Source organism: Sciurus vulgaris, assembly GCF_902686455.1.
Source record: "Sciurus vulgaris genome assembly, chromosome: 4".
NCBI lineage: Eukaryota > Metazoa > Chordata > Mammalia > Rodentia > Sciuridae > Sciurus > Sciurus vulgaris.
Genome location: NC_136464.1, coordinates 19,695,294 through 19,721,031, shown reverse-complemented (window position 1 = coordinate 19,721,031; position 25,738 = coordinate 19,695,294). Strand labels below are relative to the sequence as shown.

Genomic DNA, 25,738 nt, shown 5'->3' with positions numbered 1-25,738 from the left:
TGAAGTTTAAGAACCTCTGCCTTATTTAATAATAGATGCCTTAATAGAGAAAACTAATTGTGGCAGAAACTGTTGGAGAAGAGGTTGATTTATTTTAAAAATATTTGTTAAAACCTATTTGGTGTTACTTAGTCTTGCCTAATAGGGTACAATCTCCAAGTTATAGTCTTGAATAATGAGTAGACTGGTATTAGACTTCCATTTATGTCCAATAAGAAATGCTCATTTGCTGGGGATATAGCTCAGTTGGTAGAGTGCTTGTCTGTCAAGCACGAGGCCTTGCGTTCTATTACCAGCACCGCAAAAAAAAAAAAAAAAAAAAAAAAAAAAAAAGGCTCCTTAAGTGTGCATGTTTGCAATGATACAGTGTGTGTGAGGTCTGACGCACAAACCTATCTAGAGTTTGGAATGAAGGCCAAATGTTTTCATTATCTTTTTTTAGCTCCCCCACCTTCCCCTTCTCTTTCCCCTTCTCTCTTCCTACAATATTTATATACTTTTATTTCATTTCTTAAAAAAGATAAAGACCTGAAACCAAAGCTATCTAAATATCTAAAAACCTTCCCTGGGAGATTAACTAAGAAGGCCCTCCTCTCAGGCTATCCTTTTGAATTGTACAACATCTTGCTTTATTTCCTTTCTTTTGAAGGAGCTGTCCATTTTTTTCCCTACACACATACACTCCATATGGTCAGTCAGTCATATAACCTGTAGAGATGAAAACCAAGTCAGGTGTGTGTGATTGGGATGGAAGGTAACTTGCAAGAATTAAAAATGCTGCAGAGGGCAGCAGTATGTAGTTGGGATTAAGGTGGAAGACAAACCAAAAGGATGCACATTTCCTTAAATAGAGAATGGTTTGAAATAAATGTAATTCTTGACAGTGGTTCTTATTCTAATTTTGTATTTTAAGAGCTGATGCTAAAAGGTGTGTAAAAATCTCTCAAATGAGAAGTCTCCCTGAACCTTCTGGATCAGAAATTAGGGAATATTTATTATAAATTCCAGTATAGGTTTCTACACCATGTTAGCAATTTTGTTTTCAGTATTGTTTTTAATTCTCCGAACTAGATAATTTTGACTTATAAAGAAAAGTTATATTGAATTTTAATTATCACAGGGGTATGATAACAGTTGTATGTGCCCGAAACCATTCTAAGCACTTTAAGTGTATTCAGTTTTTACAATTCTGTGTGGTGTTAGTATAGACTTTGACTAAAAGTGATACTTCAGGTAGGCTTTCTGACTTACCACTTTGAAGTATTAAACTCTAACATGTCTGATTTTTTCTTAAAACACTCATTTTTATTCTTTAAAAGAGCAGTATCCTAGCATGCATGAGGCCCTGGATTCAGTCCCAGAACAACAACAACAAAAAGAGCAATATATAAAGCCTCTGGTTCTTTATTTCATTGAAACTCAGTGAGTAAATAAAATATAAAGACTCCAAATTGCCACCAGAATATACAACTATTTTCTTCACATCTAAAGAAAACTGAAGAACTACTAAATAAAATAGAAGTATAGCTGCTGCCTTAGGAAATATGCCACCTATCATAGGACAAAGAGTAAGCAATAAATAATATGTGTTGGTCAAATGAGATAGTGCATTTTTTATCTTTTATTGTATTCTTCCTGATTAAAAGCCCCAGATTTGCCCACATTTTTTCCTACTTCAACAAATACCTAAGAAGAATTATAAATGTGCACAGTACTAAAACTTGCTTATGTATTTTTTGGTTTCTTTTGTCATTAGAGGTTTCTAATGTTTTCATGGAGATTTTCTGCTGAGTGAACTATTTGCTTTTTTGTGTTTGAGTGTTTGGGGGTACAGGGCATCGACTACATATATCCTGAGATGCTACCTAGGTGGCATCGGCCATTTAAGGCTAGTGGGTAAACAATCTTAGATATTGGTAACTGCAGGTGCTTAGATATTCATAGGTCGTAGCAATCCACTTAAATTTGCATTGCCTTGCTGGTCTTAGGTTGTGCATTTCCAGCCATTCTGTTTTTTCTGTCACTAAAGAACAGAAAACAACCACTAAGAAATAGAAAACATGCCACTAAAAACAAAACACAAGGATTTTAGCAGTTTGAAAAAGATGATGATCTAATGCTTTACAAGGATCAGAAATCACTGTTATTCAAAGTTCTTTAGACCTTTTCAGAAGTGCTGTTTAACAGGACAGGTTCAGTCTCTCTTTTTTGAAATACTTGAGGCCAGAAGCATTTTAATTTCTGTTTTTTTGGATTTGGAATATTTGCATATATATAGTGAGATATTTTGGGAACTGAATGCAAGTCTAAATACAAAAGTTATTTCTATTTCATATATTCCTGTACACATAACCTGAAGGTAATTTTATACAGAATTTTTAGTGCACCTGCATTTTGACTGACCTATCACAGGATGTCACTTGTGATGTCAGATTTCAGACTTGGGGACATTTTGGATTTTAGGTTTTCAAATTAAGGGTGCTCAACAAGTATACCTTTCTTGTGGTATATATTCTGGGGACAAAAAGAACCCAAACAAGCAAAAACCCTCAAATATCATAGATTTAATGCTAGTTGTATTAATGATAATGTAATTTTGAAACTCATGTCTACTATGGGTAAAAAACAATAAATTTACCCTCAAATTGTTTGGTTAAAAAAAAGCATAAAATTTTGCAAAATGCGTATACTTATATAGAGACAGAAAAAAAATGGCAGAATGTTTGCAGTCATTGAATTTAGGTGGAGGGTATAGTAAGTGTTCATTGTACTAGTCTCAAAGTTTTTCTGTATGTTTGACATTTTTCAAAATAAAAAGATGGGGAAAAGTATTCATAGACTGGTTAGAATACCTTTTAGAATGGTTTGAGGAGTGGGTGTTTGGGAATGGTGGGGAAGTGCAGGAGAGAACTCTAGGAATTAGCTTAGAAAGCTCAGAAGTATTATGAGAGATGACAAATGCATATGTGGTTATCAGAAACAACAGACATTAGAGAGCTGGATGGGTCAAGGCTCAATGGGAAAGGCGGGCAGTGGAGACTGAAGAAGCTGTCACCAGAAGTTCTTCAAAGGGCAGGAAAGAAAGCATGATTAAAATGTGAAATAATTACTTTGACTTCCCCACATGCAAGAGAGTTCAATGGGCCTTGCCTTCTGATGTGTGGTAGGAACAGTTTTCATTTTTTGACCCTGTTTGGCTTTCTTATAGGACAGCTCTAGCAGTAGTCTTTTAAGATTGTTTTTTATGCCTGGAGTTAATTGGACCCATCTATATCACAGTCTCTGTAAGCACCTTTTGTTGTTGTTGTTTTGTTGTTGTGACAAATTTCTTTATTAGAATGAATAACATACACAGATGGGCTTCAAAAGTAAGTTGGGCTGGGGTTGTGGCTCAGTGGTAGAGCACTTGCCTAGCATGTGTGAGGCACTGGGTTCAATCCTCAGCACCACATATAAATAAGTGAATAAAATAAAGGTCCATCAGCATCTAAAAACATTTTTTTTAAAAAAAGCAAATAAGCAAACTTACTGGTTACACTCTACCTCCAGTTACTCTATTTACTATGATTAATGTTAAGCCATAAAGGATGATGGCAAATGAAATTCATATGTCATTTGCTTGTACAATTTAACCCTAGGAAACAATAGAGTTGGGTACTTTTAAGCTTAGGCATGTGTATCTTGAAAGTCCCCTGAAACTTCCACTTAAGGCATAGAATCATTTAATCCTGAATAATGTCATACTTAAATGCATCACTGGATTTCCACAGTATTTGTACTAAAGACATAGAAAAGTCTTGGACCCAATTATTGAATATATGAAATTTTTATTTTTTAAAAATTTAAAATTTGTTCTAAATAGTTATACATGACAGTAGAATGCATTTTGACACATCATACATAAATGGAGTATGACCTTTCATTCTTCTGATTGTACATGATGTAGAATCACACCAGTCATGTAATCATAAATGATAATGTCTGATTCATTCTACTATCCTTCCTACTCCCCTACCCCCTTCCCTCCCTTCACACCCCTTTTTCTAATGCAAAGTACCTCTATTCTTCCTTAGGCGCCCCTTATTGTGAATTATCATCCACATATCAGAGAAAACATTTGGCCTTTGATTGTTTGAGATTGGCTTATCTTGCTTAACATAATATGATATTCTCCAACTCCATCCATTTACCTGCAAATACCATAATTTTTTCTTCTTTAAGGCTGAGTAATATTCCACTATGTATATATACCACAGTTTCTTTATGCCTCATCTGTTGAAGGACACCTAGTTTACGTATTATGAAGTGAGCTGCTATAAACATTGATGCGACTGCATCGCTGTAGTATGCTGATTTTTAAAGTCTTTTGGATATAAACTGAAGAGTGGAATAGCTGGGTCAAATGGTGGTTCCATTCCAAGTTTTCTGAGAAATCTCCAGAGTGGTTGCACCAAATTTGCAGTCCCACCAGCAACGAATGAGTGTACCTTTTTCTCCACATGCTCACCAACATTTATTGTTACTTGTTTTCTTGATAATTGCCATTCTGACTGGAATAAGATGAAATCTCATTTCTCTAATTGCTAGAGACGTTGAATATTTTTTCATATATTTGTTGACCAATCATATTTCTTCTTCTGTGAAGTGTCTGTCCAGTTCCTTAGCCCATTTATTGATTGGGTTACTTGTTTTTAGGTTTTTTTGAGGTTTTTATATATCCTAGATATTAATGCTCTATCTGACGTGCAGGTGGCAAAGATTTTTCTCCCATTCTGTAGATTCTCTTCACATTCTTGATTGTTTCCTTTGCTATGAAGAAATTTTTTAGTTTTAATCCATCCCATTTATTGATTCTTGACTTGACTTCTTGTGAAGTCAAGTTTTGTTGAGGAATTTCAGTTCCTAAGCCAACATGTTGGAGATTCGGGCCTACGTTTTTTTCTTCTAATAGGCACAGGGTCTCTGTTCTAGTGCCTATCTTTGATCCACTTTGAGTTGAGTTTTGTGCAGGGTAAGAGATAGGGGTTTAATTTTATTTTGCTACATAATGGATTTCCAGTTTTCCCTGCATGATTTGTTGAAGAGGCTATCTTTTCTCCAATGTGTTTTTGCCTCCTTTGTCTAATACGAGATAACTGTATTTATGTAGGTTTGTCTCTGTGTCTTCTATTCTGTACCATTAGTCTACTTGTCTGTTTTGGTGCCAATACCATGCCGTTTTTGTTACTGTGGCTCTGTAGTATAATTTAAGTTTTGGTATTGTGATGCCTCCTGCTTCACTCTTCTTGCTGAGGATTGCTTTGGTGAGAGCACCTTTTTTATCTGGTCACTTCCTACCCCCCTATTTATAACACCTATAGCTTATTAATCTTAGGAAAAGGAGAAACAGGGTGAAATATTTCATATCACTTTTACTGCACAGTGATAATAGAATGATCTTTTTCTGAAGGCTACTCAAACCAAATGACTATGGATGGCAGGGAATATGCATTCCCACATGTGGAGTGGAAAAAGGAGACAGTGAACTTGACATTTTATGGAAACCAAAATGAGCCTAGAGTTTTGCCCTCTCAAGATGAGTGTTCCCTGGTTTAACATGGCCACATACAGCCATTTTATTGATATGTTGTAAGCAGCTAAACAAACCAACCCCAAAGCTGCTAGAGATCCTAATACTAAAATGTCCATTAGGTGGCAGTCAGGATCCAGGCATTTTTTGAAGCACTCTCCTACCCCACCCCACCCCCACTCCACTAATGGAGCCTTAGTGAACATTACCAAGAAGCTTATGGGGAGAAGGGTTAAAACAAACTTTGAAAACTATGGCTTACCAGCCCAAACAGCTAAGTATCCATAAGATGAAGAACTGCAGGTCACCTGTACTCTACTCTCATTTTGGTTCTAACATGTTTTTATGTGTTCCTGATGTGATTCCTAATAAATTTTGTGTATTTGTTTTTATCTAAAGCCCTTTAGAGCACTTTGTGAGGCTGGGGATATAGCTCAGTTGGTAGCATGCTTGCCTCGTGAGCATAAGGCCCTGGGTTCAATCCCCAGCACCACCAAAAAATAAATAAATAAGTGAATAAATAGGCCACTTTGTGCTGCATCTTTGCATTGTTAGTCAGAACATAAATAGGAAGGTGGGTCATTTTGTTCAAGACCCAGTACATTTAATAGGTGCTTTTTATAGTGACACTCTCATTCTTTATAATTACTGTTCCCAAAAGGCTCTTTGTGGTCCTGATAGGTTTTGTAGGTTGGACTTTCGGGACAGTGATTCCTGAGATTTTTGTGCAAGATGTTTATTGAAGAGTGCCCTTGGGAACATCACTTATAAAGGGTGATGGGGAGAAGATGACCTGCTATGCCTCAGCCAGTCCCTTCAGAGATGCCCGGTCCCTTCCTTGTAGGAGTCCAGGGCTTTTTATGTACCCAACCCTAATTGTCCAATCAGTTGATCAGCTGCCCCTGTAAAAGGAGCTAAGAGCAACTCAGCTGAGCTCACTCCCACTGCTGGGATACAGTACCTCAGGGCTGAAGCGGATACTGGGCAGTATGCCACAATACCTGCCGGAGTCGGGAAGAAGGCACACTTTTCTCATATCACTCCTATTTGGGGATCTCTGACACTGCCTCTTGTGCAGAAGCTACTTAGAACCTGTGAGAACAGTGTCATCTTCTCATCTTGCTTTCCTCAAATTAAAACTAGTGGAAAAATGCCTTGGCACTTCCTGCAGATGATACCGTGTTTGTTTCAAATTGATTTCAGATACATATTTTATGCTGCAGGAGAGCTTAATTATGCATAAACTTCTCAGGTATGAAGATTAAGTACTTCCTCTATTGAAGAATACTCAAACTTTTTTGGCACAGTTGTTGATTATTTACTCCAGTATATCAAAAGCCATTATAGTGAATTTGATTTTAAAAAGGGAGGGGAGGAGGCATAAATGGTATTTTCTGAATATAGCCTCTTTGCAGGTAATCAATGTATGATCAACTATTTATAAAAGATTTTTTTTGTTTAAATTTTTCCTGACCTTGGCTTCTTTTATTTTCTGTTAACACTGATGTTCTTCCTGACTTTTTTGAGTTTCAACTGAAGGAATCATTTTACCCACCTACATTTATTTGACTAATCCTAGTGACCCCCTTAAAGTCTTTTGAAGATGTTCCCTCTCTTCTCACCCATATGCTGTAGACCAGGCTATCAACACTTTTCACTTAGCCTAATGCAATGACCTAAGAATGAATTCCTTTCCTGAGATGCCTCCCTCCATTCTTGGCTATCCAACTGATCTAGAAGCATGCCCACTTAGATGCTGAGCTCACTCCCATATTAAAATCCCAATTTGTTATCCCACCACATAAGGCCATCATGGTGTAGTCACAGCCTCAAAAGATATGTACATTCCATGTTCAGACCTGCCTTACCGCTTTTGCTCCTGGTATGTGTTCTACTTTATCTGCTTTCCCTTCTCCCCGTACAAGAGTGTCTTTAAACTCTTTTTGGATGGGTATTAGTGATGGCACACCAGCTTTTGCAGGTAGATCTTCCCTTTTCTGCTCCCCTAGCAATCTTATATCTGTCAAGAGCACTCTATTATTGGTATTTAAAACCAGTTCTCTAGATAGCATATCAAAAGGGGCAGTCATTACATCTCATTTCTATATCTTCAACCTCTGGCAAGGTGTGCCTAGCATTAGTGGATTCTCTGTAGCATGACTATCCAATTGGACCAAGAACCAGTCTTCTTGAGAACATGGAGGAAGCAATTTTTTTTATGTTAGTGAACATTATAGTTCACTTCCGTGACTATTCTAAAGATTCCTTGTAATTGGTGTTATATTTCCTAACACTGGTGCACATCACATCAATGTATTACTAAGCTTATTACCATACTAAAATATAAGAAGTTAATGTTTCGGAATGAATCAAACATCATTACTCTATGTAAATGTATGAATATGCAAATGGTATGCTGTTACTCCATGTACAAACAGAAACAACATGTATCCCATTTGTTTACAATAAAAATAAATTTAAAAAAAAGTTAATGTTTTAAGTGTTTTCATAACAAAGAGATCTTTTGATTGATCCTAATTACAGCTTGTCTCTCACATTCAGTTGGAAGTGATTTTTACGCTTGTGTGTTGGTAAGAAGGTAGATAGGAAAAATGAGGACTGTAACAGCAACTTGGATATGAGCAATTCAGTCAGTATGTCTTTGGTTTATTTCTTCAGTGTTACTGATTAACATCCAAACTTGATTTTTCCATAGGCAAAATGAAGTAGAGTCAATTAAGCTGACACTCAGTAAAAGGACAGAATTCATATAACTGAGACAAAAAGGTGACTGCAACATATAGATACATGTGCCCACATTAATTTACTCTCTTACTGTGACCTTTTTTTTTTTTTTTTTTTGGATTTTATCACATATTTATTAAAGACAATCATTTATAGTTTATAAAAAAATACTGCCCTGATATACACAAAAATCTCCTGATAATGGTAATTAAAAACAATTACTTCTACCCCCACCTCTGGTCCACACTAATATTTCATTTAAATTGGTTTAATTTTGAAGTGTAATCCAATAAGACTGAAGACCAAGCACTTCAGATCCTGGACAAGATAATAAAATACTCGTAAGCCTTCTGGATCCTTGGATTGATTAACATCAATAAGGGAACCAATTTTTGATGTTGTGAAAGAAATGTGTTCATCTCAATGACAATTTCAAGCTCCTGCCGGCCTACTCGGTCAGGAGGAGGCCACAAAGCATCATCCTCTTTGGTAATTTCACTGTCATCATTATTTTCTTCAATTCCTCCATCACACTTTTATGTACATAGGCCTCTTTTCTGATCATGACATCGTTTTTGTAATTGCTGTTGTTGGCATACCTCAATTTACCGTTGGGTCAGAACTCAAACTCCAAGAACTCGTGGCCGAATTTGCCTTTGTGACCCACGTAGTAACGTAGATAAAAGTCACTCTCCATGCCTCGCAAAACTGAACTAAGACCGAACTTTATAAGCAAACCCTCTTACTGTGACTTTTAAAGCGACCTGGTTTAAGACATTTTATTACTTCATGTTCTATCTGGGAGAAAAAGTTGAGAATAAGGTATTTCTCTGTAACCTCATGAGACAAATTAATGTAAAGAGAGTTTTGACAGTTTGTAAGCCCAGATTAAATGACAGTGGGACCAATTAGAACAAATAAAAAAATTGCTAAAAAAAATGACAGTGGACTTTCTGTTAGTGAACATTATAGTTGATTTTGATTGTTATTGAGGTTCTATTTTGTCTTTTTTTTACTTCATTTTTGCATCATTCTCAGATCTCTCTTTTATGATCAAAGGAGGACATGTCTGCATTCTTTTTTTAAGAATATTTTAAGGTTGTTGATGGACCTTTGTTTTTATTTACTTATATGTGGTAATGAAAACTGAACTCAGTGCCTCACACATGCTAGGTGAGTACTCTATCACTGAGTTACAACCCCAACCCCTTGTCTGCATTCTTAACTAGCAGGTGAAATAGTACACTGGACAGGAATCTGTAGGTCTAGTGTGGAATCTGTCTCTCACTCACTTTGAGACCTTCAACAGAGAGGCTGGAACTTTAGTACATCCTCATTTCCTTATTTCCTTGTAGTACTAAGACTCTGATTCTTAAGTTTATAGGATATCAAGAAAGTTAACATAGTCTTCCCTGATAGATCCAGTCTATAGATAATTATTCAATCGCCCATCTCTTTTTCCTCTGAGTTTATACAGCAGTATCAGATCTACATGGATTAATCCTTAATAGTCTTCTGGTAAGTTCTAGAAAGGCAGAATGCCATGTATGAAATCCTGTCTCGTTTCCCTCCCCCACCTGCCCCAACAACTCCCAGGTCTAGACATTTGATGTGGATTCAATTAATGCAAGTTGACTGAAGGAAGAAGCTCAAGAACTCTACAGCTATCTCTTAAAAGTTGTTTTGCCTTCGCAGAGTAAAGGAAGGTCATTTGACGAGAATTTCCTCAGATACCTCCTCCCTCCAGCCCACACACCTAAAAATTATTCATGTTGATTCATCATTGAAATGATAAAAAAAAAATGTGACTGCTGTGGTTTGATTGTCCCCACCAAAACTCATGTTGGAATTTAATCCCCATTGTGAGGTGTTAGAAGTGAGACCAGGTGACCTTTAAGAGGTGATTAATTCATGAGGGCTCTGCCGTCATGAACAAATGGGGTAATGGGTTATCTAACAGCCAGTTTGTGCCCCTCTCACCATGTGCCCTGTGCTGTGCTGGGACTCTGCAGAGAGCCTTCACCAGCAAAAAGGCCCTTGCTAGATGCAGGCCCTTGACCTTGGACCTCCCAGCCTCCAGAACCATGAGCCTAATAACCTTTTTTCCTTATAAATTACCCAGTCCATATCTTTTGGCTAGGTAGCAACAGGAAACAGGCTCAGGTAATGACTATATTGAAATTTAAATCTCAGGAAAAGATACCTTTCCAGCAGATGCAACATCAGAGGTTCAGTTTACATCCTTTGTTAGTAAAAGATGACTCTTCCTCTGGACAGACACAGCCCCACATCAAGGCTTATGACTTGGAGAACAAAATGCCCTTCTCAGCCAGGAGTTTGCATGTAGGACATAACCAATACAACCATATTTAGCAGCTCTGACTGTCCATCAAGTGAACGGGTAGTAAATTCTTCCCCTCTTTTCTTGCATCTTAGAGTCGAAGAGAGGTACTCCTTCTGCATGAGGCAAAGCCCTCCATCTAGACTGGGCTCATCTCTTTTCCACTCACCCCTCAGTATTCTGTCATCTTTGCAGTTTCAACCTTACCTGCTTTCTAGACCTTTCCCCAGCCTTTACCTGTGTCTCTATTTGCTGCCACTTAATATCTCACTGTGATCTGGTTTCCTCTTCCATTGCATCATTGAAATGACTGTCATCACAGAGTCACCAAGACCCTCCTAACTCCCAAAGGCAGAGATTCACACTGCAATTCTCACCTCACTTAATCTCGGTAATATTTTATATCTGCCCTATGGAAACTCCTGTTGTGGCTTCTGTGACGTTGTTCTCTCCTGTATTCTCTCCCTTTAGCGATTGTGGCCTTTGTCTATTTTATAGACTCTTGTTCTTTCATATAGCCTTTGAACACTTGTGTTCATCCCTCACTTATGTTTCCTCCTCACGTTCACTTCATACGTATTTACTGAGTACCTACTCCTTGCCGGGCTGTTGCCTCAGTGCTAGGTCACAGGATGGAAAGGGCCTCATGTCAGAGAGCTTACACTGCAGTGAGGGGAGACAGCAGCAATTTAAAAAATGGCTCTGTAATAGTTACGTAAGCACTTCGGAGAAAAATCAGAGTAAAGAGATGGGTAGTGCAAAATGAGGGATTGGTTGTATTTGCTTTATAACAAAAGGTCAGGAAAGCCTTGTAGAAAAACTCACTTTGAGACCTGAAGGGGGTAAAAATTGGTGGAAGGCATTCCATGCAGAAGGAATGGTGAGTGCAAAGACTCCAAGGTGTGAGGGTGCCAGTTTTGGATATGTTAAGTGTGAAAGACCTATTACACATTCAAGAAGAAATGTCAGGACAACTGGAAAAAAGTGCTATACTTCTAGACTTGCGGAGGAGCAGGTTTGCTGGAGGTGGTCATGGGAGACTAAGAGGAACAGAAGTTGAGTTTAATTTCTACTAGATTAAGTGTATGTTGTCTATTAAAGATCAACACAGAGATGTAAAGTGGACACTTGAATTTATTCATTATTTATTATTATTGAGCACCTGGAATTCCATGTCTACTAATAACAGTAATTCATATTGGATTAATCCTTCTGCAAATAACAATGATAAACTTTGGAGGGCAAAAGGCCTAAAGAGTGAACTAGAAACTAGAGAGCTGACACTTGGAAGAAGGGAATAGTATTGGAGAGTTTCCTGTTTTGTTTGTTTTTTAAATGATTCTTTTTCTTTTTCTTTTTTCTTCTTTTTTGCCTGAAGGCAGGCTTTTGTTTGATTTTGGGTAGAAACTCACAGTTTTGATGAACTGATTTGAGGAATTAGAAGATAGAGCTTTAGGTTTTCACAGCTACTGCAGCAACTGAAAAATGGTATGGTAGTGGGAATCCTAGAGAGGAAGGAACCACAGAAAAGGGAAGCTCCAAACTGTTTATCAACTTTCCCCAAATCTCTGGCTACTCTCTAAATTATACACACATAAGTAGACTTCAGGCACCCTAATAATGATGAAATAACTGAACAGAAACATTGCCCAGGACAGAGAAGAAGGAGTTTGGAGTTTTTATCTAGGCAAGTTAACAGTTTAGTAACACAAACAATTCAAAGCTTTTCACAGGAGCAAAGAAAATTATAGTCTGTTCAGGTCATGATCCAAACTTCTTGAACAATTCAAACAAAAACATGACCCATATTCAAAAGAAAAAACAATCAGTGGAGATTTACCCTAAGATGATACAGAAGTCAAAATTAGGATATATTTCTTTTAAAATAATTATTATGACTGCTCAAGAACATAAGCAAAAATATGTTCATCATGAATGAACAGAGAGCAAACCTCAGCAAAGGAATAGAAACTTCAATAAAGAATCAAAAGGAAATTTTAGAAGTATAGAACAGTGAAACTTCACATTCTGCTCAGCTACAGGTAATAGACCACTCTTGTTTGCTTTCTATGCTACTTTTGGTGGAATAGCATTCATGCCTGTTATTCATATTTCTAGGGTCCTTGCTTCTAACCGATAAGTAACTCATTTGCTGAAACAAGATTCAAATTTATCCAAAATATTATCTTTTGTTTGCAATTATTTCTTACTCATCAGCATTATTGGTTTCAGGAATTATTGGTTTCAGGAAGAGCAGTCTGCAGAATTAACACTAGGAAAATGATTCTCTCTATATTTAGGAACGACTTAGACCAGGAAAGATGGGACCCACAGAAAGATCTGACTCTCTTGGCTAAACAGGTTACCTTACACATTGTGGGGGGCCTCTGCTGCTGCATCACCCCCACACTGGCTGCCCTCTCATGCACCCCTTTTATGTCTACTCCCTCTTCTATCTTCCCAAGCTGGTTGAGCATAGAACTGGGAACTGAGTGAGTCAGTTCTCAACTCTTCCCTCTCTGGCTTCTGCCAGTCCTGTCCTCTGTGACCTGATGTTTTTCTCTTTTTCTTTCTACTGTCATCTGAGGCGAAAACCATTCTATTATGAGTGTTACATTGTGACCCCTACTTGGAAGGCATGTACATATATTTTTTTTTTAAGAAGCTAATTGCCACATGTGCATCTGTGGCTTCCTCTTGACTAGCCCAGAGTTTTCATCCTGAAACCACTTAACATATAATATGGAGGGATCTTGAAACCTGGGAGAAGCACTGTTCCTCTAGAGAGTCCAGCCTGAGCCATACACTGAACATCTGTTGCCAACTATCTACCTGAGGCTCTCTCCTTTAGCATTAGGGAGACCCCTTCAGAGTTCACTAAGAAGAAATTTATAAACAGCAGAAGTAGCACCAACAAAGGTAAGCCAAAGGAGGAAAGTAAGTTGTCAAGAATAGTGAGTAATGGCAGAATTCAAAAAATCAATATCTGTCCACATATTTCTATGCATGGGGTGCATCCATCAAAATGAGTGGGTGACATTTGTCCCTGCCTGGCTGAGGGAGCTGATGCTGGATGACTCACCTTCTGCACTATCAGCAAACCACCCAGCCCCTGCCTGCTAGTTAACACACTCACTAAAGGAAACTCTATTCTGAATCTGTCACTAATTGAATCTTTAAATGGAATCAAATTGCCAACCAATTTACAAACTTCTTCCATACTCTCAGGTTGTTTCCATCCTTCCTCCTAATCACTTTTGCAGCCTGACTGGATTTGATTTGGTTTATCTTTGTTTGCTTTGAGGGGGAGAATTGAAAGACTTCCTTCTCAAAGATGATTGTGTACCCCTTGCACAGCTTAGGTAGAGCACAGAGGTGATCTCATAGGGTTTTTCCATCCAGTGTATCTGATTTTAAAAACATAAATATGTGAAAGCCCCGGTACTGCCTCTTAAAATCCCCTTTGTGCGCTAAGAGGAAGCTTGGTGAATAGTTCCAGCAAAGTATCAGGAATATCAGATAGCACTGATTCACCAAAGTCTGGGGGGGAAAAAAAAAAAAAACTTCAGTTTCTCTAGTTGTTGATTCAAGATGAGAAAATTTCTCTTTCCCATGAACTAGTATAGCAACAAACCATAGATCAGCCTGTCCTTTGACAAAAATGGCACATGATTGTGACAACTGTTCCATTCCTCCCCTCCCAGCTCATACTGTGCCCTTCTGGCTGTGTTGCTCCCCTGGATCTTGACTCAAGTCTTTTTTTTTTGGACTCAAGTCTTAATCATCTTTGGAGGAACAATCTTCCCCAACATTCTCTGTCTCCCAGGAACTTCCCTAACATTCTGGCCTGTATAAAACGTTTCTTTTCCTTAAAATTGTTCTGGCATGTATGCCAAAGTCTCTTAATTGACGTTTGCTGTAGACTTCCCAGGGCAGGGACTGCGCTGGATTCTTGTGTGGACACCGGTAGGATGATGCCACTTAGTTTACGGCCTTGGTATGCAGGGCACGCTGGGTGTCTGCAACTTTTAAAATCTATGAATGACCGGGCTCCATCTCAGACTTTCTGGACCAGAATCATTCCATAGATGATTCTGACTGACCACTTTTTTACCATCACTGAAGGATCAAATGAGCTAACATATAGACAGACACTATTTTAAACTTCAGACTTTCATGGCAAATGCTAATTATAATTTGTAGTAAAGCTTCCCCATCCCAGCTTCCTGACTTCTGTACATGTGTATAATAAGTAGGCAGGCGCATATATGTGTATGTATATACAGTATATGTGTGGTATATATATGTATGGCGTATATATATATATATATATGTATATGGTATATGTGCAGGTATATACCTTTGTATGTGGGTGTGTGTTCATGTGTGTACTCATCAGCTCTGAAGTCCACCTTCTCCACACAGCCCCCTTGTGTCAGCAGAAACTGATCCTACCCTCACTGTCAAGTGATGGGTCTAAGGCTAAATTTGTGATTCAGGAGGGGACATGAAAGTCAGTTCTGGCCACTGAGATGCAAGAGGCTTGCTGGAGTCTTCTGGGAGGAGTCTTCCTCATTCTTCTGGGAGTTTCACACCCTCTCTTACTCTTATCCTTGTTTACTGATGTTCATCTTATGATCTTTTCCAAAGAGAACAAGTCTTAGATGGTTGCTGTATAAAACCTGGGTTCTGGATGGTGGATTGAGCAAACCTGAGCTGATCTAAATTTGGACTTGCACTTACCTGCACTAATAAATGCCTAATTGTTAGGGCAGTTCTGTTACTTATGGTCAAAATGTCCTGGCTACATTTATTTTTGTTCTTTCTGTCTCAAGCATCACCTGACACAGTGCCCTCTTTAATAAATACATCAATAAGCATTTGTGGAATGAATGAATTCATTGTCATTGAGTTCATATATAGGCCAAGTGCTGGTGATAAATAGTAGCTAAACAAAGTCCCTGCCTCATGGATTTTGTACTCTGGAATCTGTACTTGTAGATCAGATTAGTAGCTTCTGTAGAGAAATAAGCTTCATTTCTGCTTCTGCAAGTAGGTTCAACCTGCATAAGTGGTTAGAATGTTAACTCTGTGTCAAAGTATCATAGCTTAGGAATTTGCCTGTCCACCAGAATGACTTTATGCAGTTAAAGAAAAAGGAAATGACAACTGGGATCATGAATAATACTTTGTCTTCACGTTTATGACTAAGAGGAAAAGCTACAGTGCTCTGGTTCCTAGATATCAGCCCCAGAGCATAAGACAGGTAATTGCAGGGACCAAGTGGGGAGGAACAATCTGGAAGAGTTAGAAAAATCTTATTTTAATATATGAGTAAAACTGGGAGAAGGGGAAACTGATAAATTACTGAACATCAGTATTTGAGTCTGGGGTTGGGGTTGTGGCTCAGCAGTAGAGCACTCACCTAGAGTACTTGCCTAGCATGTGTGAGGCACTGGGTTCGATTCTCAGCACTGCATGTAATACTAAAATAAATATTTAAAAAATATTTGAGTCTGCACAAGGCAATCATGAGAGGTAGGACCAGCTCATCTCTAGGTCTGCTGTCTGCACGGAAGCAGGCTACAAGAGTATGACTTCAACTTGAAGACTGTCCCTTGCCAGATTAAACTGGAAAATGGAAGGGTCACCTGGCAAGTGAAATGACCACAGTGAAGGCAGGCTTTGGGCTAACCAGAGTGCAAGTTCCAGGGGATGAGATGAGAGGGAACAGACCAGCAAATGATGTAAGGGGCAAAATCACGAAGGTCAACGATGATGCAAGAAAAGCCAAGACTGCAGAACTGGGGAGGCAAGGGCTTCATAGAGTAGGGTTTAGGGACCGTAGAGCTGAGCACTGGAGAAACGAGAGGCAAGGACTTCGACCCCTAGGTCCTGATGTCAGGTTCTGATCATGAACCTCAGCACCAGCTGACAGAAAGGAGCCTGATAAAGGGTGGCTCCTCCAAGGGGTGTCCAAGAGGCCTTGTGAGATAGGGAACACAGTCAGTGCTGAGCAAATGCTCAGTGGGTGCATGAGGTCTTGAGGCTGGGTTATGAGATGGCAGCATTCATTAGTTCTTCATCCCTAAACTCTAAAATTGCAAGTTCTTTGGAACTGGCACAAATTTCAGTGATGATTTAGTTCTCTGAAACAAAAAGATAATTGGGATGGACCTTTATTCCCCACCCAAATTGTTATCACCCCTGGTGATAACATTGCAGATTTCTCTGAGAGACCCCTTCCTCTGCCCACATACCATGAGGGTTGGTGATGCCAACTCCCAACCACATGCTCTCATCTAGGAGTGAGTAAGTGACTTGGCTTACCAAATTAGCATATTCTGTCCCACGAGACACAGTGATAGGTTCAAGGTGGGCACATAAAGCAAGCTGGTCCAATGAAAATCAATTGTAAATATTTTCCTGAAATTACTGGAAAGGGCTGCTCTCTTTCTGCTGAGGTTGCCAAGCTGTACAATGTACATTGTAAGCCTAGAGCTGGCAGAAGCTGTTGCATAGAGAGGCACTGCCAGAAAGTAAAACAAACCCAGAGGAAAGTGGAGTTGAGAGAGAGGTTGAAAGACAATAATCCTGGTGATGTGCTTGGAGTCTCTGGTACTATCTGTGCCTGAAGAAAAGCTGCTATGATTTAGATGTGGTTTGTGTCCCTAAGGATTTGTGTGTTGGAAGCATCGTCCCCAGTGTGGCAATGTTGGAAGGTGGTGGGACCTTTAAGAGGTGGGGCCTATTGGGAGGTCATTAGAGCATTGGAGCCCTCAGAAGGTACTAAAGTAGTTCGTATGGGACCTTGGTTCTCAAGAGATAGTTGTTATAAAAGAGCAAGATTGGTCCCTCCCCATTCTCTGGCTTCTTGTCTCCCTGAGATCTCTCCCTTCCACACGTCCTCCCACCATTGCGATACCATCTGCTGTGAGGGCCTCACCAGTGCTAAGCTAATCTCAGTACCATGCCCTCAAATCTCCAAAACTGGCAATAAGCCTCTTTTCTTTATACATTACCCAGTCTCAGGTATTTTGTTTTAGCAATGGAAAATAGAAGAGTACTCCTGACCTTCTCTGTTATTATTGCTTAAGATAGCCTGAATTGTGTTCCTATTACTTGCAACTTGATGTAAATAGTAGAGACTATGTTATAAATGATATTGTCTTCCCATCTCAGAGTTAATGAGACCCAGCTGATCAGCTTATATTTATAGAGTACTTTCTATGCCAGATACTATTCTAAGCGTTGGGGATGCAGCCATGAATGGGAGTTCTTGCTCTTAAGAAGCTCACATTAAAGTGAGAGACAGTCATTAAACAAGTTAACGATAAATACGTTAAAAAATTTAGATCTAAATAAGAGCCATCAAGAAGATGGCAGGAGGGCTGGGGTTGTAGCCCAGTGGTAGAGCGCTTGCCTAGCACATATGATGCACTGCGTTCCTTTGACAACTAAAAAAAAATTTAAAGAAGAAGAAGAAGAAAGAGACACCTGACATCAGAGCAGAGATGTTCTCTCAGAGGAGGACACATTTGAGTTGGGGTCATAATGACATGAGAAGAGGCAGCTGTTCAAAGATTGGAGAGGAGCACTTGGAGCAGCCACCGGGGCTGCAGCGCCATGAGGAGATGCCAGAGTGAAAACAGGCTGGAGAGTTAGCTAAGCTGGGAGTCCTTTTGCCCTCGTGAGAGTCTGGATTTTATTCTGAATAAAACGGCACTAGCTGGAGTGTTGGTGAGAACCGATTTACCTTGAAAACATAATTCTGACTGTTGGGTGAAGGTTAGACTAAACGGAAAGCAGGGGAAGAGACCTCTTGGTAGAAAATGCAATCATCGGGACAAGAGATGATGGCGGGCCCTGGGGGGTGGCAGGAGCAGCAGAGATGGAAATGGAGAGGAGTGTTTGCATTCAGGGCCCATTTCAGTGGCAGAACCAACAGGATGGACGGTGGGGTAGAAGTGAGGTGTGAGGGAAAGGTGATTCCAGCAGGATGACTAAGCTTTAGCCTGAGCAGTCAGGTGAATGCTCGTGTCATTTATTAAAATGAGAAAGCCTTGGTGGGGCAGGAAGGAGCCCATATTTCTGTCTCAGTGGTGTGTGACTTCCAAGCCCAAGTGGCAAATGGGCTTGTCTAGAGGGGGAGATGTTTAGTCTGGGAGGTACTTATTTGTAAGTCACAGACATAGGAATGGATGGGATGAGGCCACCCAGCTAAGGGAGAGAAGAAATGGTCACAAACAGAGCCCTAGGCTCTGTGCCATTTGCAGAGGAGGAGAATTAGAAGGGATCAGTGAGGTGGGATGAAAGCTGTTTCAGGGAAAGGGAGCATTGTCCAGGTTGAATGCTGCTCATGAGGACAGATGAGGACAGAGAACTGCCCATTGGCCTCAGTGAGAGGACCCTGGTAAGGGACCTTGCAGTGGAGGGGTGAGGGTGTCAGGAGAAGAGAGCTAGTGGAAAATGCCCAGGTGGTAACATCAGGCTTCTTGGCCTGCCACTGAGGGCCACTTAGACATGGAAAGTATGGATGAGCCCTTGGTAGGGATAAGCTTTTTTTTTTTTTCTTTTTTTTTTTTTTTTAAGTTGAATAGTTTTACAGTTTATTTCTTGTTAGTTTAAATTTACAAACATGAAATGCAGTTAAGTGATGAGGTTTTTTAAAATTGAGGCAAAAATCATGTAACAAAATTAATCACTTAAAGTGGACAGTTTGGTAGCGGTCAGTACATTCACAGTGTTGGGTGGCCACCATCTCTGTCTAGTTGCAAAACATTTTCGTAACCCTAAAAGGAAGCCCCATTCTCAGTCAGGAGTACACTTAATACACTCCATGGAAAATAAAGTTCATTTATGAGGTCCAAATAGCTGAGCTTCACATAAAACAGCTCTTTATTGAAAGCATATTGACAGGTCAAGCTAATCTGTGGTGACAGAAGTCAAGATCGTGGTTACTTTTGAGGAGAGAGTTTGCGATAGAGGAAGGGGAACAGAAGGGTTTGTGCTAGAGGTGGTCTATTCCTTGACCTGGGTGATGGTTACAGTGACGTGTTCACATAGAGGTAATTACTTAATCCATATAATTATGACATGTACCTTTTTTTTTCCTATATGTTTCAATTTTTTAAAAGAATTCTGATAACTATGGAACCAGGAGGCCAGGCTTCAGTTCCAGCAATGAAGGTGACTAGCCGTGTGATCCTAGGCAAGTCAGTTAACCTCTCTGTTCCTTGAGCTTCCTTATCTATCAATGGAAACATGAGCCAGATACTCTCCAAGATCCTTTCCACCCAACATGGTTCTCCAACTGGTACTGCTGAAACCAGCCCCAGCCTTGGCAGAGGAGGAGTTGGTCCTTGACCTTGGCAGAAGAGGATTTGGACCTGTTTCTCCTTTCAGAAACCAACACTTGCAGCTGACATGTCTGTGGTCCCACTTATCACTGACAAGGCAGCTGCAAAGTTAATGATAGTGCAAATAAAAAGCTGCTGGTAATTAGGTGGTGGGATGTTCAAGCATTATTGTTATTTTAAAAAATCAATTAGCTGAATCAGAAAATGCCATTGAGACCAACATTTATTTTTCTCTCTAACATGGTTCCACCTGGGTAGGAGGATAATTCAGTCAATTCCAGAAAGGGAAGATGTTTCTGATCTATTAGAACTTAATATATTTTTTAAAAAATTGAGTAGGAGAGAAAGGAGGCTTTTAATTTTTTTTTTTTTTTTTTTAAGTTTTTGTAGGGGAGAGAGAGGCTGCAGGATAACTACCTGTGATTTGTACTCACTGCTGACTGATTAACAAGCATCTAACTTTAGCAGCAATCTCATCCCCACTTCCTTCTTTTAAACCATAACAACAACAAAAATGCCTGTAGGAAGTCTGGGGTTATTGATCCGGAGTTTGATTTCTGTGATGAGAACCTGGATGATCTATAGAACAAAAGAAATGGGGCAACAGAAACATTTCTGTCCTTCTCTTGTTCATTGTGCAAACAACTGCACGCATATAACCAAGCAGGTGTTCTCATGTGGCTGTATTTAGAGCCGTGTCCTAAAGCCGGCCTTGGTCTGTGTCCTGCATGAACCCAGGAACCCTGAGCATGTTACTGAACCTTCCTGTGACTTCCTACTCTGAGAAAGGACACACTGAAAGTACCTCCAGAGGTATGTAAGTGCATGCCCAAGCGTGCAGCGTATTAGCTAACAGAACTCACGAATGCTTTGCCCATTGCTCAGCATGTAACAGGAACTCAGGAAATGCTGGCTATTTTTACCCTTGGGTGGAAGAGGTAGTCTTACACCTGTGGGGAAGGGGCTGGCAAGATTGGGCAGCAGAAAGTAGGTCTGACTGCTTGCCTTTTGTGTGACCTTGAAGCTCTGGCAAGGGGCTTCTTGACCATTCTGGCTCCCTTGAGACTCTGGCAGGGCTCTGGGGCTCCTCATGGATCAGCTTTCAGATCCTGCTTGGGCTTTTACAACCACAAATAGCCTCAGCGACAGCCAGCAGCGAGGGAGTCAGATGTTCTGCATCTTCCCCTGCTAATGGGTGGTGACCACACCCCCTGCCACCACAGCTGGTGACACAGGCCTTTAGCATAATGGAAGGCATTTGGGGATCTATTTTCCTCTCACTGCGCAGAGCATTACTCACCTCACTCCTGTGTCACAAGGAAGGCGAGGGGGAAACACAATAAACTGCCAAGATGAGTCAAATCTCAATAGAGCGGCTCTGCTCAGAGGCAGCACTGCTGTTTCTTATGCATTCCTGAGATTCAAACTGCAAAGATTCCAACTGCTCCTTTCTTACTTTCTTCCTGGGAAGGGAAGCAAATAGAATTATGCTTCCATTGTGCTCTTTCTCCGTTAGAGAATGAAGAAAGTGATGCTCTCTGAGCTGCTGCCTTAAGGACCCTCTGAGTCTGGATGGTGGACACAGGCTGGCTCTCCTCACCTGCTCCCCCAGGGCCAGCCCACATCTAAGCTCCTCTGCCCTTCCTTCCCAGGAGTGGTCTCAGTGGCTCTGGGCCTTCAAGTGGCTCTAGATCAAGGATGCATTTGGAGAATAGCTTCTTCCCCTGGTACTCTACTGTGGCCCTCTTAGCTGGGAGACACTGCCATTTGTTGAGGAGGCTGGTCCCTTCCATGCATGCCCTGGCCTCCCTACTAAACTCTCTTCTCAGGGTGGTATGAGGTCTTTCCCCAGAGGGTGTCAAGAGAGACGGACATTAAAGGGAAGGAAGAGATGCAATCAAGTTTATGATCATTTAGGGTTAAGTTAAAGAGTTTTCTTACGTTGAATTTGCATATGTTTTCTTTCTGTCAGTGATTCAAAGCAACAGAAAGATCAGAGGGAAGGCAAAGAATGGGTTTCGTTCAGTGCATAAGGCAGGAACATTGTGGAATTAACCAGACTTCGGTATGGCATGAGGCATATTTTGAGCATTTCTGCAGGGCCATGGGAATCAACATCATTGAAAACACTAATTTTAACTGAATGGATGTACTTGAGGCTGGTGGTCCCCAGACTTGGCTGAGCACTAGGCACTGAGGCTCTCTGATGATACAAGTTTTATGCAAGTTTTCAGCAAATTGCTGGGTCTTAGGTGGAAATCTTTATTTCAGAAGATCCCCCCAGGTGGTTCTGATAACTGATCAGGTTTGGAATAACTAAGTTAGGCCAGCCCTCCTTGACCCCACTCCTCTCTCTTGTCATCACCCTATTTTTCTGCTTCCCTTTGTGGCAAAATTTTTGCAGTTACCATCTCGGCTTATTCCCTCTTTGTTCTCTCCTCTAACCTCTGTGCTTGGGGCTCCTGTCTCCACTAAGTCACTGAGACCACCCCTGTCAGGACGACCAATAAGTAAGTAACAACTAAGTTAGTAAGTCAGTCACATATCATCTTGTATTAGTCAACTTTTTTTGTCACTATGACCAAAAAAACTGACAAGAACAACTTAGAGGTGGAAAAGTTTCTTTTGACTCACAGTTTCAGAGGTTCAGTCCTTGATCAGCTAACTCCATCGCTCTAGGCCTAAGATAAGGCCAAACATCATGGCAGAAGTCTTCATGGCAGAAAGGAGAGGAGGAGGAGCACTTCTCCACTCCCAATGACTAGGAAGGCGAGAGAGAGAGATAAGAGTCAGGGAGGCAAGATACAATCCCTAAGGGCATGTCCCCAGCAATTTCCCTCCTCCAGCCATGCCCTGTTGGCCCAGAGTTACCACCCAGCAGAGCAGTCCTTTCAAATTAGGATGATCTGGTTAGGTTATAGCTTTCATAACCCAATCATTTTACCTCTGAACATTGACCCAGGAGCTTTGTGGGGACAACCATGTCTAAACCATAAGGCAGATATCTACCAATAAGACAGGTGTATTTTTAAACCTTTTATTGTAAAATATAACATTCATAAAGAAAAACACACAGAACAGAAACGTGGATCGGTAATTTAGCTCAAGCGCAAACACCCCAAATTCTTCCTCCCAGTTGAGAGGTAGAACATTGCCAACAGACGTATTTTTTAGTAGCTAAACAAAATCTTGAAAATGTTCCCATTTATAAACCACTGGAGCTATTCCACTTCTGTAGCTCCTTGGGTTTTAGTTGTACCTCTGATAGCCTTTGATTAAGGAGCTGACTTTTCTTTGTTTTTTTTTTAAATGTATTTTTATTTTTAATTGACAGATAGTAATTGTAACTGTCTATGGGGTATAGTGTGACATTTCAATATATGTAGACAATGTGTAACAATCAGATCAGGGTAATTGGTATATCTTATCACCTCATATATTTATCGATTCTTTGTGTTGGGACCATTCAAAGTCCTCTCTACTGACTATTTAAAACCGATTTTCCATCCTTCATAATCTTGACTCAGATTGCATAATTAAGCAGGAGTCAGAAACTTGCTTCAAACCCCAACTCCTCTTTTAGTGTGCAATGTGATCTTGGACAAGTTAGTTAACATTACTGGTCCTTAGGTTTTTTATCTTTAAGATAAGGAGACTAACACTACGCACCTCATAGGATTTTGTGAGAATTACATTTATTGAACAAGCTAAATAGTGCCTGGAAATCCCACAACACTCTCCAATCAGATTCCAATTTTTCTTTGCTCCTCTCTAAAATGACTCTTTCTAGCAACGATTCCCTTGCCCCCTACATCTGGGCCCTGTGGCAGACGCCAGTGTCTTTTCCATCCATATGCAGACTTGTAGTCCTCTCTTGCATTAAGAGGAAATATGCAAACAAACACCAAGCCCTCCTTGACCCCACACTTCTCTCTTGCCATCACCCTATTTTTCTGCTTCCCTTTGTGGCAAAATTTTTGCAGTTACCATCTCAGCTTATTCCCTCTTTGTTCTCTCCTCTAACCTCTGTGCTTGGGGCTCCTGTCTCCACTAAGCCACTGAGACCACCCCTGTCAGGATGACGAATAAGGTCTGTGCTGCCCAAGTCCAGCAATGACAGCTCCATTCTGAATCCAGTCGCCCTTCCAGTAGAGTCGGACAGCTTGACTGTGCTGAGAGTTGGTGAGGGCCTTTCAGACAGAAGGAACTAACGGCAAGAGCAAAGGCCCCGGGATGGGGACAAGCTTAATGGGTTCAAGGAACAGAAAAAGGCTGACGTGGCTTGAGCACAGAGCTGAGAATGCGGAGGTCAACCGAGTGAGGCTTCCCCAGGGAGCAGGACACCGGTGGCCCTGTCCTTGTTACCACCAAGAGCTTAGCAGGGCAAAGTGTGAGGGGGCTGGGGGGGAAGGGCACAGAAATGGAGAGGAAACCCCCAACCTGGGGCAGCTTTTTATCTGGCCAAGGGTCTAGATTACACAGGGAATTAGACAAGAGAGCCTGCGACCATTTCTTGATGGTCAGTGTGTTGTCGTTGCCTGCCGTTGCCCCGCACATTCTCTTGGTGAATTGTGTCCCCATCAAATGGTTGCCTCTGGATAGTTTTATTCTTTAACTCCAAAGGGAGAAAGGTGGGTTGTGAGACACCGTGAAGACATAATGAAGAAGGTGCCCACTGTGAGGTTGGCCCTGGTGTCCTCTTTGTTTTTCTAGATTTGTCAAAATAATTCCCTCCAAATAACTAATAGCAGGTCTTGGCTCTCCCATTTGTACAAACCACACAAAAGAAATCAGAGGCTGGGATTAGCTCTTTGGGTTCCTGATGCAACATGTGTGACCTAAAGTGGATGAGTTTTTTTTTTTTTTTTTTTTTAGTTGTAGATGGACTCAACACCTTTATTTTGTTTATGTTTATGTGATGCTGAGGATCAGACCCAGTGCCTCACATGTGCTAGGCAAGCGTTCTACCACTGAGCTACAACCCCAGTCCCAAGTGGATGAGTTTTAACTCTGGTTTACACACACATTCCTACCAGGGACACCCAGCCACATACACACACTCAACAGACCCACACACACATTCAACACACACACATACACATAAATACTTGATGCATATTCAATAACATACACACTTAACATTCAGATATTTAATCTGTACAGTTATTCAACACACACACACATGCTCTATACACACACCTGACAGACGCATGATTCACTATCCATGTACACACACTCAACACACACTCAATGCACACATACTCAACAGACACCATGCAATAAACACTAAACATCCACACTCAGCACCCACTCATTCAACACTCACACACACGTCAGTGCACAACCTAAACATTTGTGATGCTAGAGGACTCTGAGTTATTTCCCATTTCTTTGCCTTGATTGCCCAGGAAATTGAAAGCTGGTCAGTGTGAAGAACTAAAGTGAGTTAGGAAAGATTCACCACTTTCCTATTCCTTAGTTATCACATTTTATGCCACTTATCTACCAGATCAGAGTCTGGTAGAAAGAAGATCAAGAAAAATGAGCAGGTAGTTCTCACAAATGAAGACACAACTAGCATAGTATGCTGTCTTTCCCTATGGTTTCTCTGTCTCTGTCTCCATTTCCCTCTCATTTCTGTCTCTATCCCTGTCTATCTCTATCTTTAATTATGGGAAAACTGGCCCAGAAAGGTGACCCACTTAGAAATGACCTCAACAAAAA

General features: G+C 40.4%; 2 long non-coding RNA genes and 1 pseudogene across 3 annotated transcripts in view; 1 reads left to right on the top strand and 2 right to left on the bottom strand.

Annotated features, from left to right (window-relative positions):
• The window catches only part of LOC306660446, a 356,489-nt gene extending 352,989 nt beyond the window's left edge, over window positions 1-3,500 (top strand). Inside the window, exon 2 of the long non-coding RNA XR_013763629.1 lies at window positions 3,374-3,500. This is a non-coding gene — a long non-coding RNA (uncharacterized lncRNA). The remainder of the gene's footprint in view (window positions 1-3,373) is intronic.
• Window positions 3,501-5,727: 2,227 nt separating this feature from the next.
• LOC306660445 lies at window positions 5,728-9,623 on the bottom strand. The gene is made up of 2 exons (XR_013763628.1): window positions 9,067-9,623; window positions 5,728-8,411 (listed from the first exon to the last, which is right to left on the bottom strand). It is a non-coding gene; the product is annotated as an uncharacterized lncRNA (long non-coding RNA).
• On the bottom strand, window positions 8,431-9,047 carry LOC306660443 (protein mago nashi homolog; annotated as a pseudogene). The gene has a single exon. The product of its transcript is annotated as a protein mago nashi homolog (transcript).
• Window positions 9,624-25,738: the final 16,115 nt, after the last annotated feature.